Below are 14672 nucleotides of genomic sequence, written 5' to 3'. Positions count from 1 at the left end.
AGATCAAGGCTGCGAACGCCATGCAGCTACCTCGATACTCCCGGATAAACGCTGCTCAACCAACAAGTCCTCACTCACCCTGTGGTGTACCTGAATCTGCACACAAGGTGCAGGGAGTATTGTGAGTACTTCCAACCCAGAAAGTAATAAATATAAATAAAGTTTGAGGATAAGAAATCCTAAATAACACAAGGTAAAGCTATAAATACAATAAAACAGCGAGGACAATTATAATAACAACACAACAGATAAAGAATAAATGACAATTAAATATGCAATGCAACACATAAATCGGTACTCTCCAGTACCCCACTGCGGCCGTGCAGCCCGCTCCATTTATTTAACGTCGACGGCGCTCACTGGGGGTGTGCAGACTCCGGGAGGGCCCCCTTACGGCCCAAGCGCAATAATAAGTCATCTCGTGGCATCAAACAGGCCCTTGACCTCATATCAAGATCATTATTATACCACTGCGGCGTGCAGCCCGATCCCATACTCAGTCCAAAATCACATAAGCCTTTCGGCACAATACTATAAAAATATTCAGCCCAAACTTCATTTAAAAATATTACTTTAGTTTCTACTTTTAGAAAAATGGCTGAGTTTACAAAAACTGTGTTAAATACCAGGACGGAGTTCAATATCTAGAGATATGGTAAGAAACCAGTAAAAATAATCCCTGAAGGATTCAAGTAGTTGGCGCGAAGCCCAATTTTGACAATTAATCCATTTTTATAAGGATATCACAAAAACTACAATCAATTAGGTAGTAATTTTATTAAGCGGGATGGACCAAGTCACGATCCCCGACGGTGCTCTACCCCACGCCTGTTATCCGGCGTGCAAGTCACCTCAACATAGCACTACAATGTGCAAATTCGGGGTTTCAAACCCTCAACACAGTATTTACATTTATTACTAACCTCAAGCTGGCCAAAGTCCTAGCTTGCTATGCCCTTGCCTTTCGAATTTACCTCCTCGTGCATCGAATCTGACCAAAACCACAACGAATACGTCACAATATGCTAATGGAATATAACCCAATCGAAAAGACTCGAAAAAAACATCGAAAATCACGAAGTTGGCAAAACCCGAGCCCCGGGCCCACTTCTCGAAAAATTATAAATTTTACATCACCGGATTCCTTATCTCGCCACGAGTCTATGCATATAAAGAACACCAAAATCGGAGTCCAAATGACCCCTCAAATTCCCATTTTTGTTCTCTTAGGTTTCAAGCCCTAACCTCCATTTTTGACCTTAATTCCTTGAGTTTTCAGTGTAATTTCATGTATTTGCATGATAAAATTGTGTTCTAAGTCCAAGAATGCTTACCTGATCGAAGTCCTTGAATTTCCTCTTCAAAATCGCTCAAGAACACCCCAAGTCCGAAGTTAAAATACGTGTTCTGTAAAATTTCGTGAAGGGATTAAAAACCCACTTCTGATCAATTGTTTCCGCACCTGCGGTCATTTTCCGCTTCTGCGGCTACCGCATCTGCGGTCTTTTTCCGCTCCTGCGGAAATCTCCTTAAAGTCCAAAATTCCGCATCTGCGGTCCTTTTGTCGCATCTGCGACTCCGCAGATGCGGTTGGCATCTCGCACCTGCGATTGCTGTCGCTTCTGCGGTTCTTGAATCGCTTCTGCGGTCCCATTTCCGCAGAAGCGAAAATACCAGAAGCAGCAAAATTCTGCAATCTCTTTAAGTTCAAAACTTCCCGTTAGGCATCCGAAATCNTTTATGGAGTGGCTTGCTGCCACGGTGGGTGGGAGGGTATTAATCTTTATACCACTTATTAGATAATTAGGTAATGTCCCGTTACCCGGTAATTAACCAATTACCCGCATAATTAAAAATTATCTCAAATTACTTAAAATACTACTCACTTTTCACATACCTTATACACCTTACTATCATGGTCATGTGGTACCTCGTATGGCACTAGTCCATAAATATCGAGTATTTTAGCTCGGGCCGTATTTTATCCCAACATGCCAAACTTGGACGAAAATTCATTTTCTTTGTCTTCCTTCCCCTCTTACCTTCACGAATTTACTTATCACTTGTTTGAAATAGTGTAATACTTATAATCCCAAAATAGATCTCATTCCCGAACTTACGTCGATTAACGTACGAAAATGCGGAATGTAATATCTCATTTCCGAGCTTATATATATATATTGTGTTTCTTTTGATATTTGTGTTTATGTGTCTACACCCATTTGGGGATTCTATTGTGATGGGTCGTGTCTATCATTCTTGTGCGGTTACTATTAGGAGCTATGAGACTAGGGTTGATCTTTTGTTGCTTAATATTGTCATGACCCCAATCTCCCTCCGTAGGATGCCGTGTTAGCACCTAGTCTCTCAGACTAGGTAAGCCTAACATTCATGAATAAATAACAGAAATATAAAAGAACTTCAATTTAACCAACCGGCTATCATAAAATAATTACTCAACACAAGTGACAATAACTCCCAAAATTTGGTGAGATCGAGTCATAAGCTCTACACGAGTATACTGAACATCGCTAATACATCAATATCTATAATAGGAGTATGCAATGATAACTAAGATAGAGGGTGACTCCGAGGCCTACGAATGCCGGTAGGTATACCTTGAAGTCTCTGATCCAAGCTCAACTCACGGATGCCTACCCTTGTATGAAGTAACTGGATCTGCACAAAAGGATGTGCAAAAATATAATATGAGTACACCATAATGGTATCCAGTAAGTATCAAGCCTAACCTTGGAGTAGTGATGAGGTCAGGTCAAGACACCTACTAGAATAAATAAAGAAGCTGAACATGTATGGTATAACATAATAATGGAAATAAAGAATGAAATAATGAAGAAATACCACAAGATTAGCTACAACGAAAGTTAAGGCAATAAAGGCATCAGGGGAGGAAACACATAATAACAATACCAAGGAAATGATGCAAATAAAACACAAGTTATGTAAATGAATGATAACAACAAGAACCATGTCCGAGGTACCGCCTCGTATCTCATTTCACAATCACAATTATAATCTTCCTTATATAAAAAATTGCGGGAGCATTGTCACACCTCCTTTTTACTACACCCGCAAGGGTGTAAAGGAATTTTTCCAATTAAAGGACAATCGGAACGGGATTTATTATTAATATTCAGAGTCGCCACTTGGGAGAATAATGGTGTCCCAAGTCACCGGTTGAATCCCGATCCGAGGAAATTATGACTCTGTTAACAGTCCGCGAACCAGAAATCCGAGTAAGGAATTCTGTTAACCCGGGAGAAGGTGTTAGGCATTCCCGGGTTCCGTGGTTCTAGCACGGTCGCTCAACTGTTGTATTTGATTTTACCTGATTTCAAAACATGTTCTAGCTATGTGCTTTTATTAGTCAACCGCTTTTATTTTTATTTTTAATAAGAATTGCAACGTTGTGAAAATGCATCTCGAATCACGTCGCACCTGTGCAACCGTGATTTGTTAACACATTTCGACTTCGTTGAGATTTGGATTTGGATCACATAAATGTGCACCCGAATTTAGGAAGGTAATGTTATTAAAATACGCGCCTAAAGAGACTAACGCGTTATTATCTTTGAGAAAGGCCGTGAAATTCGCTAAACGGCCCATTCCGAAATCTAAGTATTTTAATACAACCATTTATTGAGGGCCCCGCGATTTATGTGCTTTGTTTAGCGAGGCTCATCTCATTTTATTATTAAAGGCCATCCTAAAAGCAAACTACAATTTACTACTTACGTTGTCTCTAAAAGAAGAACCCTAATTAATTAGTAGATGTGAAAGGTCCAAAATTCCATAATTCAATCTCCAACAGTTGGGCCTAGCAACTGAACAAGTGAGGCAGGACGCTCCAGCAAAGGGTCCAAAGCAGCCCAGGTTTCATTTTTAAAAGACTGGGCTGCTTAGGCCATTGACAAACCCACAAGCCCATTATCACTTTTAATTTGAGGCGGGCTAACACTTTCAGGCCGAGTACACAATCAAAGCCTGCAAACTTCAGTTGATCTATCCTAAACAAATTCAATTATGTGTTGAACTCTGGCATAAACAACAATGGCTATTTCGAACAATGTTTGCAGCATATCTTATCATGTTAATTCGTTCCTTTTAAGTGAACCTCTGCACATTGCAATGTCAACCAAACGTGAATAGACTAAAACCAAAGAATCAATTGGACTTCATGCTTATAGGATTATATATGCCAACTTAAACTTCAATTAATAGACAGCGATTCAGCCTGGATTTCTGAGTAATGTTACCTTTAAAATTAAATCAACTACCCCACAACTAACAACGATTATCCAAACAGCATTTCCAGGAAACCAGTCCTAATTCGCGTCATTTTTAACCTTATGAATTAGCTAACACCCGATATTATTATACTAAACACGAACACGATACTAACAGTTCAAACGAGCGAACACAAGCCCGTAGCTCACTTATCCAATATATGTCCAATACAGCCCAGTTTCAGTCCAGTTATACAATGCAAATGCAGATCAAAAGAAGACCTAAACAAATACAAATCATATATTATCTATTTCATTATGGCAGCTTGAACACATGGATTTCAGGAGGCCAATGGATGATGCATTCATTTCAGCATTTCAACGTCAAAGCTACATCAATACATGGTTCAAATATGTACCTGGAATTAGAAAGGATAGGAATGAGAGAAGTCAGCAGCAATAGCAGGACTCAACAGCAATCAGGGAACAATTTATGAAATCCAGNATCTAGTCCTTAAAGCAGTCTTATGAATATCTGAGTCCTTGATTTTTAACTGGTGGTAACCCGAACGGAGATCAATTTTTGAGAACACCCTCGCTCCCTGAAGCTGGTCAAATAAATCATCAATGCGAGGTAAAGGGTACTTATTTTTAATTGTTACCTTGTTCAACTGTCTATAATCGATGCACATTCTCATCGTGCCATCCTTCTTCTTCACAAATAGAACTGGTGCACCCCAAGGTGACACACTAGGTCGAATGAACCCCTTATCCAGGAGCTCCTGAAGCTGCTTCTTCAATTCTTTCAACTCCGCTGGTGCCATGCGATATGGTGGAATAAAAATGGGCTGAGTGTCCGGCACCAGGTCAATGCCAAAATCAATGTCTCTGTCCGGCGGCATACCCGGCAGGTCTGCAGGAAACACATCGGGAAACTCCCTCACAACGGGAATCGACTCAATGCTCGGGGTCTCAGCTCCCACATCTCTCACAAACGCCAAATAGGAAAGACAACCCTTTTCAACCATACGCTGGGCCTTCAAGAAAGAAATAACTCTGCTAGGAATATAGTCAGTCACACCACGCCACTCGATCCGCGGTACACCCGGCATAGCCAAAGTGACTGTCTTAGCATAACAGTCTAGAATAGCATGACACGGAGATAACCAGTCCATGCCCAAGATAATATCGAAATCTACCATATTCAGTAGCAATAAATCAACTCGGGTCTCCAGACCCCCAATAGTCACCAAACACGACCGGTATACATGGTCCACAATAATAGTGTCGCCCACCGGGGTAGACACATGAACAAGCAAGGCAAGACACCCTCGGGATGATGAGCAAAGTATGAAGATACATATGAATAGGTAGAACCGGGATCAAATAATATTGAGTCGTCTCTGTGACAGACTGAAATAATACCTGTAATGACAGCGTCTGAAGCAATGGTATCTGTCCTGCCCGGCATCGCGTAGAAACGAGCCTGGCCACCGTCTGATCGATCTCCACCTCTGGGGCGGCCCCTGGCTGCCTGATCTCCACCCTTAGCTGACTGGGCGGGTGGTGAAGTAACTGGAGCAGAAGTCGAGGGCTGACCCCTCTGCTGATGCTGTCTTCCATGAAGGCGAGGGCACTTCCTCCTAAAATGACCCAACTCTCCGCCCTCATAGCAGCTGCCCGGTACCGAAGATAGGGACTGATGAAAACCTCTCGCACCGAAGTGACTAGCAGATGCACTCGGCGCAGAAGAACCCTAAACTGATGGGGCATGAGATGAGCTCTGAGCTGGAAGGGCACTGAGTGAAGTCTGACCCTGCTGGGGCCCATGTGACCACCGCCTGAAGATCCCCCACGATACTCTGGACGAGCTGACTGAGCAGGCCTGAAAGAGCGACCTCTACCCTGCTGGAACTGACCCCTCGAAGGAGCACCACTGAAACTGCCCGATCCACGAGGCCTCTTAGCCTCCCTCTCCTCTCGCTCTCTACGGCGAACTGACTCAATCTCACGAGCAATGTCTACCACTTCCTCAAACGTAGCACCCAGTACTCTCTCTCTAGTCATCAGAATACGGAGATGATAGTTAAGACCATCCACAAATCTCCTGATCCTCTCGCGATCTGTTGGAACCATCCAAGTAGCATGACGAGCCAGCTGGGAAAACCTCACCTCATACTGAGTCACTGTCATGTCTCCCTGTGTCAACCACTCAAACTGCCTACGCAACTCTTCCCTGCGGGACTGAGGTATATACTTCTCCAGAAAAAGAGCTGAGAACTGCTGCCAAGTCAGAGGTGCTGCACCGGCAGGCCTACGCCTCTCAAAGTCCTCCCACCAAGTAAGAGCATCCCCCGTGAACTGAAAAGTAGTAAATGCCACACCACTCGACTCAAGGATCCCTGCCGTACGGAGCATACGCTGGCATCTGTCAAGAAAACTCTGGCATCCTCGCCCTGAGCACCACCGAATGTCGGAGGGTGGAGTCTACCAAACCTCTCGAGACGACGCTGCTCATCGTCTGGCATAGCTGGAACCACAAAACCCTGAGCTGGTGCAACCTGCTAAGCTGGAGGTGCCTCCTGTGTCTGTAGCCCCTGCACTCCCTGCGCAGGTGTACGGGCATCGGGGGTCTGATTGCGTCCCCCGGTCTGTGAAGTAGCTGCTGCTGCTGTGGTGGCTGAAACTACTTGAGCCAAACCAGTACAGACCGTCAAGATCTGTGCCAAGGTCTCCTGAAGACCCGAAATTACAATAGGCACAGCTGGTGCCTGAGCAGGTGCTGCTGGAGTCTCCACCGCTGGAGCCTGATCCTGAGCTGGTGCAATCGTAGGATTAGCTGGTACTGTCCCGGCTACTCTACTCCTGCCACGACCACGACCGCGCCCACGGCCTCTGGCGGCCTCAGTAGGTGGCACTGGTGGTCGTCCGTCACGTTCGGTAGCTCGTGTTCTCACCGTCTGTGAGAGAATAGAATAACAAAGATTTAGTTCAAAGTTCAACAAAGCCGCACGACAAGAGTTTCAAGAATATGGAGTATTTCCTAAAGGTTCTGCAGCCTCTCGAGGATAAATACAGACGTCTCCGTACCGATCCGCGAGACTCTACTAAACTGGCTCATGATTCGCGAGACCAAGTAACCTAGGCTCTGATACCACCTTGTCACGACCCCAACCCCGGTCGTGATGGCGCCCAACACACTGCTAGGCAAGCCCGACCATTTACACAAGCTTGACCAAATAACCTAGGTGGATAAATGAATATTCACAAGTAAAAACAGCAATTTAAATGCGGAACCTCTGAAATAATTTCTAACATTCAAAAATCCCAAGATAAAATACTAAATAGCCCGCAGATCTGGTGTCACGAACCTGAGCCTCTAAAACGGAATATTCACCTATCACAAGTCTGTCTAGGAAAGAAAAATACGAATAAAAGGATAAAATGGATGGGAGAGATCGAGGCTGCGAACGCCATGCAGCTACCTCGATACTCCCGGATAAATGCAGCTCCGCTAAACAAGTCCTCGCTCACCCTGTGGTGTACCTGAATCTGCACACAAGGTGCAGGGAGTATTGTGAGTACTTCCAACCCAGAAAGTAATAAACATAAATAAGGGTTGAGAGTAAGAAATCCTGGACAGGCACAAAGTAAGCTATAATTACAGCAGCTCAATCTAAATAATATCAACTCAATAAACTAATGAAAAACAATTATAGAATATCACAGCAGATAAATAAGTAAATGGCAATCAAGTATGCAATGCAACACATAAACTGGTACCTCCAGTACCCCGCTGCGGCCGTGCAGCCCGCTCTATTTATTTAACGTCGACGACGCTCACTGGGGGTGTGCAGACTCCGGGAGGGGCCCCTTACGGCCCAAGCGCAATATAAGCCATCTCGTGGCATCANTTAAACTGCAATATTTCATCAATCTGTCTTGCAGTCTTATTTGGCGGATAGAACTTGTTCAGGAACAGCTTGACTAATTCCTCCTAGGTGGCAATGGAATTGATAGGGAGCGAATTTAACCAAGTCTGAGCGTCCCCGGTCACAGAGAATGGGAACAGTAGCAGCTTGATAGCTTCCGGGGTCACATTTGGCTGCCTTTGAGTCACACAAATTGACAGAAAATTTTTCAGGTGCTGCTGAGGGTCTTCAATGTGTGATCCGGAGAACAATCCTTTATTCTGCAGTAGATGCAGCATGTTGTTGGTTATCTGGAAGGTCTCCGCTTGAATTGCGGGCACAACTATGGCAGTTGCCAAGTTATCAGCTGTGGGTTGTGCCCAGTCATAAAGTGCAGCTTCGGGCACAAGAGGTGCCACTACTCTTACGTTGGGGTTTGCTGGCGGATCCTCAACGTTTCCAATAACGTTGTCTACGTCACCCATGTCAAATTCGAGTTGGTGTGATTGTTGGGATTGTTGAAGTCTCTTGTTGGCACGGTTCAATGCCCTGAATGTTTTCTCGGGGTCTGAGAGTCCTTCTAGCAGTTCTCCAGTCCTCGAAGAACTTCTAGGCATACACCTGATTTCCACAAGAGTTCAAACGTTAGAATTTCAATGAATAGATTGGGTATAGAGAAAACTGACTACACTAAGAATTTTTGTACTTCTTTCAATTGTAATTGATAACACCGTTAATTCCCCGGCAACGGCGCCAAAATTTGATAGCGCCAAACTATGCCTTATAAAAGACACACGGACGTTGCCAATATAATCTGAGTAATTCTGCCTAGAGTCGAACCACAGGGAATTAACCTACCAATTACTTTTGTCGGACTTACCAAATTCACAGAATCAATTTCCCCAAATTTTGCAATTAACAGTTGATGATCTTTCTACAACTAAAACTGGAAACAAATAAACAGCTGAAAATTAACTATGCTTGATGTGTAAACAATTGGAATAAGGTCTAAGGTAATGGTTTCCCCCCGTTGTTGATTTCCTTGGTTGTATATGTCTTATAACTGTGACTTAGTTATCTCTATCAATCATGAACTCTCCATCTTACCATAAATCTTTCTCAAGCAATTATAATAATTTACTAGACGCACTCTCTCAAGCTACGCTAGCTAGATTCTCAATACATTTCACTTAGATTGCACTCGAGGTATCGTTATCTCTAAACCAACCTCTAAACCCTCGGTTATGACTCTCGTCTATCCTCCGGGAGTGATGTTGTTCAAACATCTACCTAAATATGCACTCTCTCTCAAGCAGATACATACTAAATAGGGACGGATAATTGAGGGCCCTTTCAATTAACCACAATCAAAACATAGATGAACAAATAGAGATTAAAACCAATTCACAACTATATTAATTTAACAACCAAGTCATCCCCAACGGGTTTCACCAAAACCTTAGATTAAAGTATTTAGCTATTCATGACAACGATAAAAACTACAAAAGAATTCATAGTCATTGATAGAAGAATAAAATAGGGAGAATAAAAATTGTTTTTCCAAGTTGCCTCCTTGCCTCTCTTACTTCTTCTCCAAAAACTCGAACTCCTTTCTGTCACACCTCCTTTTTCCTACACCTGTGAGGGTGTAAAGGAGTTTTTCCAATTAAAGGACAATCGGAACGGGATTTATTATTAATATTCAGAGTCGCCACTAGGGAGATTAATGGTGTCCCAAGTCACCAGTTGAATCCCGATCCGAGGAAATTATGACTCTGTTAACAGTCCGCGAACCAGAAATCTGAGTAAGGAATTCTGCTAACCCGGGAGAAGGTATTAGGCATTCCCGGGTTCCGTGGTTCTAGCACGGTCGCTCAACTGTTCTATTTGATTTTATCTGATTTCAAAACATGTTCTAGCTTATGTGCTTTTATTAGTCAACTGCTTTTTTTTTTTTTTATATAAGAATTGCAACGTCATGAAAATGCATCTCGAACCACGTCGCACCAGTGCACCCGTGATTGTTAATACATTTCGACTTCGTTGAGATTTGGATTTGGGTCACATAAATGTGCACCCAAATTTAGGAAAGTAATATTATTAAAATACGTGCCTAAAGCAACTACGCGTTATTATCTTTGGGGAAAACCGTGAAATTCGCTAGACGGTTCAACCGAATTCTAAGTATTTTATAGCATTTATTGAGGGCCCCGCAATTTATTTGTTTAGCTTAGCGAGGCTCATCTCGTCATTTTTATTTAAAGGCCAATCCTAAATTGACTATGATAAACTTGGCCCAATAAAGAAGTTTCAACACGCCTGACAAGCAACCTGCGTTCACGACTGAAAGAAAAGGAAAAGTCATTTGGTATTGGGCCCAAAATGGATTCAGGACCTAATCTTACTTCAAAAGCGGCAGTCACGTGCTGAGCCTTTAACATGAGCCCAGAATTAGTCTAATTAAAAATTTGAGTTCAATGGCATGCACACTTATATTTTGCTGATTGATGCCTAAAACTGCCAAGAGGTCAATCATGTAACTCAAAATTCGAAGGCAAACCTGTGGAATGCTTAAAGACAATTTCAAAATTTTACTTGACTAAGCTTGTGATTTTATTCTTTGAGAATGAACATGCCAAAATTCAGTTCAAATCCAGTATCTAAAATATCAAAGTTATACACGCCTACCAATCACAACACACATTAACAATGCAAACTCAAATGACCAAATAATGCCTTCGTATTACTGGAACTCAAGTCAACCCAAAACAGTTCAAACCAATATTTTTTATCATAGATTAAAAAATGAAAACTACCTAAGGTTCTTCTCACCTCTGAATCACTTATCAAAATGAATTTGTGAAACATTCAACTGGTAATTAACTAAATCTAGCAGGAATTTAGCAAATTTAGTTACGACTGATACTTGACTACTAAAAACTCTTACACAAACCTACACGAACACACTCAACACTTAACAGCTCATCAGCATAAACCATTACAAATTAAAGTTCAACCAGTCTAAATTATTTAGCATAACAGTCCTAATCACAAGCCCAGTCATTACAAACAATTATAATGAAAATGCTGCAACAGATGAAGCTTCTAACGAAATTGTGTTTCCATTTCATTTCATTTCAGTTGAACTTCTACATGACGTCGAGATTCAGAACATGTACCTGGGATGTAGATCAAAATAAGATGAAGGAAATGTCAGCAGCAGTACACAGTGGCTCAACGGCAATATGTTTTTTTCTAACAGTGACTTTGAACTGAATTTTGACCCAAAAATTGACACTCCAACCAAACAGCAACTAGTTTCAATGAAGATGAACCAGACTGGACCAAAATAGGCCTCGAACAAGCCAAAATCAACCAGGATAGCTCAAACACACCAAAATTGACTCAAATTCAAATGCAGTAAGTTTTCTGAATCTCAACCAACAAATATTGAACCAAAAGACCAAAATCAATCACTCAAACTCGAAATCAAACCGAAGTGATCAATGGAACAGTTTTTGACCTTTTATAATTTCTGTTTTTGTATTTTTTGTTTTCTATCAGGATGAACTAAAATCTGGGGTGTTTTGAATTTTTTATTCAAAATTGCAGATCTGGAAATGGTAGAGACTGTTTTGGGGGAAATTTGCGAGCTCCAAAAACTTGTTATACAAGGCAAATGAATGCCTATTTATAGGCAAACTTAGGGTCCAATTTCAGATTTCACTTTTCCTATTAGTCCCTATTGTAATTCTATTTTTTACCCCTTGTTTCTTGACTTGCTACCCAAGTAACTGCACCTATTTTGTTGAAATCTGTACTACAGCCCATCCAGAAGGGTCTAAACCCATTACAATTCCTATTCTACCCTTACTTCACTTCAACAATTACCAAATCTGATTAAACTACCCTTTTCAATGCCCAAAATCCCTTTAAACCCTCTTGGAATTACTGACCAACCCAAACCCTTTACTTAATTACTATTGACTATGGTTAACCTTATTTAATCTAAATCAGCTATAACCAAATCAACTTAACCTAANGTGGATTCGGAGTGGGGGGACCGAGACGAGGCTATGGTAAAAATTTGGGGGTGATTGGAAGTTGGCCGCCGGCGGCGGCGATTTCCGGCCGGCGGCGATGGGGCGGAGGGCGGTGGTGACACGGAGGTTACCGGCATTACAGGGGAAACGGGTGGGATATGGCGGCTGTACGAGGATGATATCAAAATGTTTTTAGGGTTTGTGGAAATATTATTACACTTTTATGTAATATAATTGATCTCATCCGAGCCGTTGGATTAAATCAATAGACGGACAGGATTGAAAGGGGGGGACACGATGTCGTTTTGTTAATGCAGGGGCAGGCCGGGTTCTAGGAGATTTGGGCCAGGTTGGCTCTTTGGGCTGGGGAATTTTCTTTTGGGCCAGAATAATCAGCCCAATTCGGGCATAAGACCACCTTCTCTTTCTTCTTTTCTCTTTTTTTTTTTTAATTTATTTTCATTTTGTATTATCTTTTATTTATTTTTTCTGATTTTATTAAATGCTAACCATTATATTTCCTAATTTCCAGTTATAGTAATTCCCGATTTAAATGCAACCTAATACGAATTTAAACTAAAAAATGCCAAAAAATATTATTTTTGCTATTTTCCTCCTATTTTGTTCTAAAACAAATTAATACTAATCAATACTAAAAATGTAAAATTAAATCCCTAAATGCAAATGCATATTTTTTGTATTTTCATATGAATTATCATGCAACCAATTAACACGAAATTTCAACAAAATTGACAAAAAATTGTAAAAATAAAAAAGAAATCATTTTATTTGAAACTTTTGGAATAATTTGCTTAGGGCAAAAATCACGTGCTCACAGCTGCCCCTCTTTGCCCGGAAACACGAAGAGTTTTCGTGCAAAGACAAGTGAGCAGAAACGAGCGATTTTTGCCCGTTCGCATATTCCGTGTGAAGCATTTTTTGAAAGAGCTGACCGCACCCTGCTTCAGAGATTGCCTACATATCCTGGGCTAAACAGGAATCAGGTCAGTGTAGTTCGGGAATGTCAGGTAGCTGGGACTACCAAGGGCTGCGACTTTCTGCTGTTGCTGTTGCTACTGCTCGCTGAACTCCTTATTACACCGTGTTAAAATAAAAAGAAGCTAGCCTAAGTTATGATCTACGAATTACAAAAGGGTCCTATCTATGTCTTCTAACTTGTTCTTGTGTTGCCTTGAACCTGTATCTTGTAATCTTTCGATGGTATTCCTGTTGTTGTCTTGCATTGTGATTGGCGATATTGCTGCCATTCCTCCGAATGATGCTTGATTGTTACCATCTGAAACATGTGTCCGTTTTCCAGGTGGGTTCCTGACTGCTGACGCTTGAAAAGTATTCCCTTGTTCTTCAGGCGGGCTCCTGACTGCAACGCTTGAAAAGTATTCCCTTGTTCTCCAGGTGGGCTCCTGACTGCAACAAAATAAACAAACAAAGAAAATTTTCTGCCCCAGTTTGTTGGTTGGGCACATCATGTTATCAAATATTAAAAGCTAAAATTTAAATTGTACTTTCCTTATTCTCCAGGTGGGCGCCTGACTGCTGAAGCTTGAAAAGTATTCCCTTGTTCTCCAGGTGGGCTCCTGATTGCTGAACTTGAAAGTATTCCCTTGTTCTCCAGGTGGGCTCCTGAGTGCAACGCTTGAAAAGTATTCCCTTGTTCTCCAGGTGGGCTCCTGACTGCAATGCTTTAAAAGTATTCCCTTGTTCTCCAGGTGGGATCCTGACTGCAACAAAATAAACAAACAAAGAAAATTTTCTGCCCCAGTTTGGTAACTGGGTACAGCATGTTATCAAATATTAAAAATTAAAAGCTAAAATTTGAATTGCACTTCCCTTATTTTCCAGGTGGGCGCCTGACTGCTGAAGCTTGAAAAGTATTCCCTTGTTCTCCAGGTGGGCGCCTGACTGCTGAAGTTTGAAAAGTATTCCCTTGTTCTCCAGGTGGGCTCCTGACTGCAACGCTTGAAAAGTATTCCCTTGTTCTCCAGGTGGGCTCCTGACTGCAACAAAATAAACAAACAAAGAAAATTTTCTGCCCCAGTTTGCATTAGGAAGATTTGTGAGTTGTTAGCAATACTGTAAATCACTTATGCTATTGGTGTAATGGTGACAGTAAAATTAAAGACTTGATTGGCATGCACGTCACCTGGGAGTAAAACTAAGGACATTTGACTAGCAAATTCATCAGACTAGGTCTTCTATCTTAGGAGAAAGCTTCATCAGACTAAGATTTTAGATCCTAGGAGAAAGTTTATCAGACTAGGTTACTATTTTTGATTATCTTAGGAGAAGGATCATCGGACTAAGATTTTGATCCTAGGAGAAAGTTCATCAGACTAGGTTTTCTATCTTAGGAGAAAGATTCATCAGACTAAGATTTTGATCCTAGGAGAAAATTCATCAGACTAGGTCTATTTTTGTTATCTTAGGAGAAAGATTCATCAGACTAAGAT

Source organism: Nicotiana attenuata, unplaced genomic scaffold, assembly GCF_001879085.1.
Source record: "Nicotiana attenuata strain UT unplaced genomic scaffold, NIATTr2, whole genome shotgun sequence".
NCBI classification, from domain to species: Eukaryota; Viridiplantae; Streptophyta; class Magnoliopsida; order Solanales; family Solanaceae; genus Nicotiana; species Nicotiana attenuata.
Note: the sequence above shows the minus strand (reverse complement) of the source record.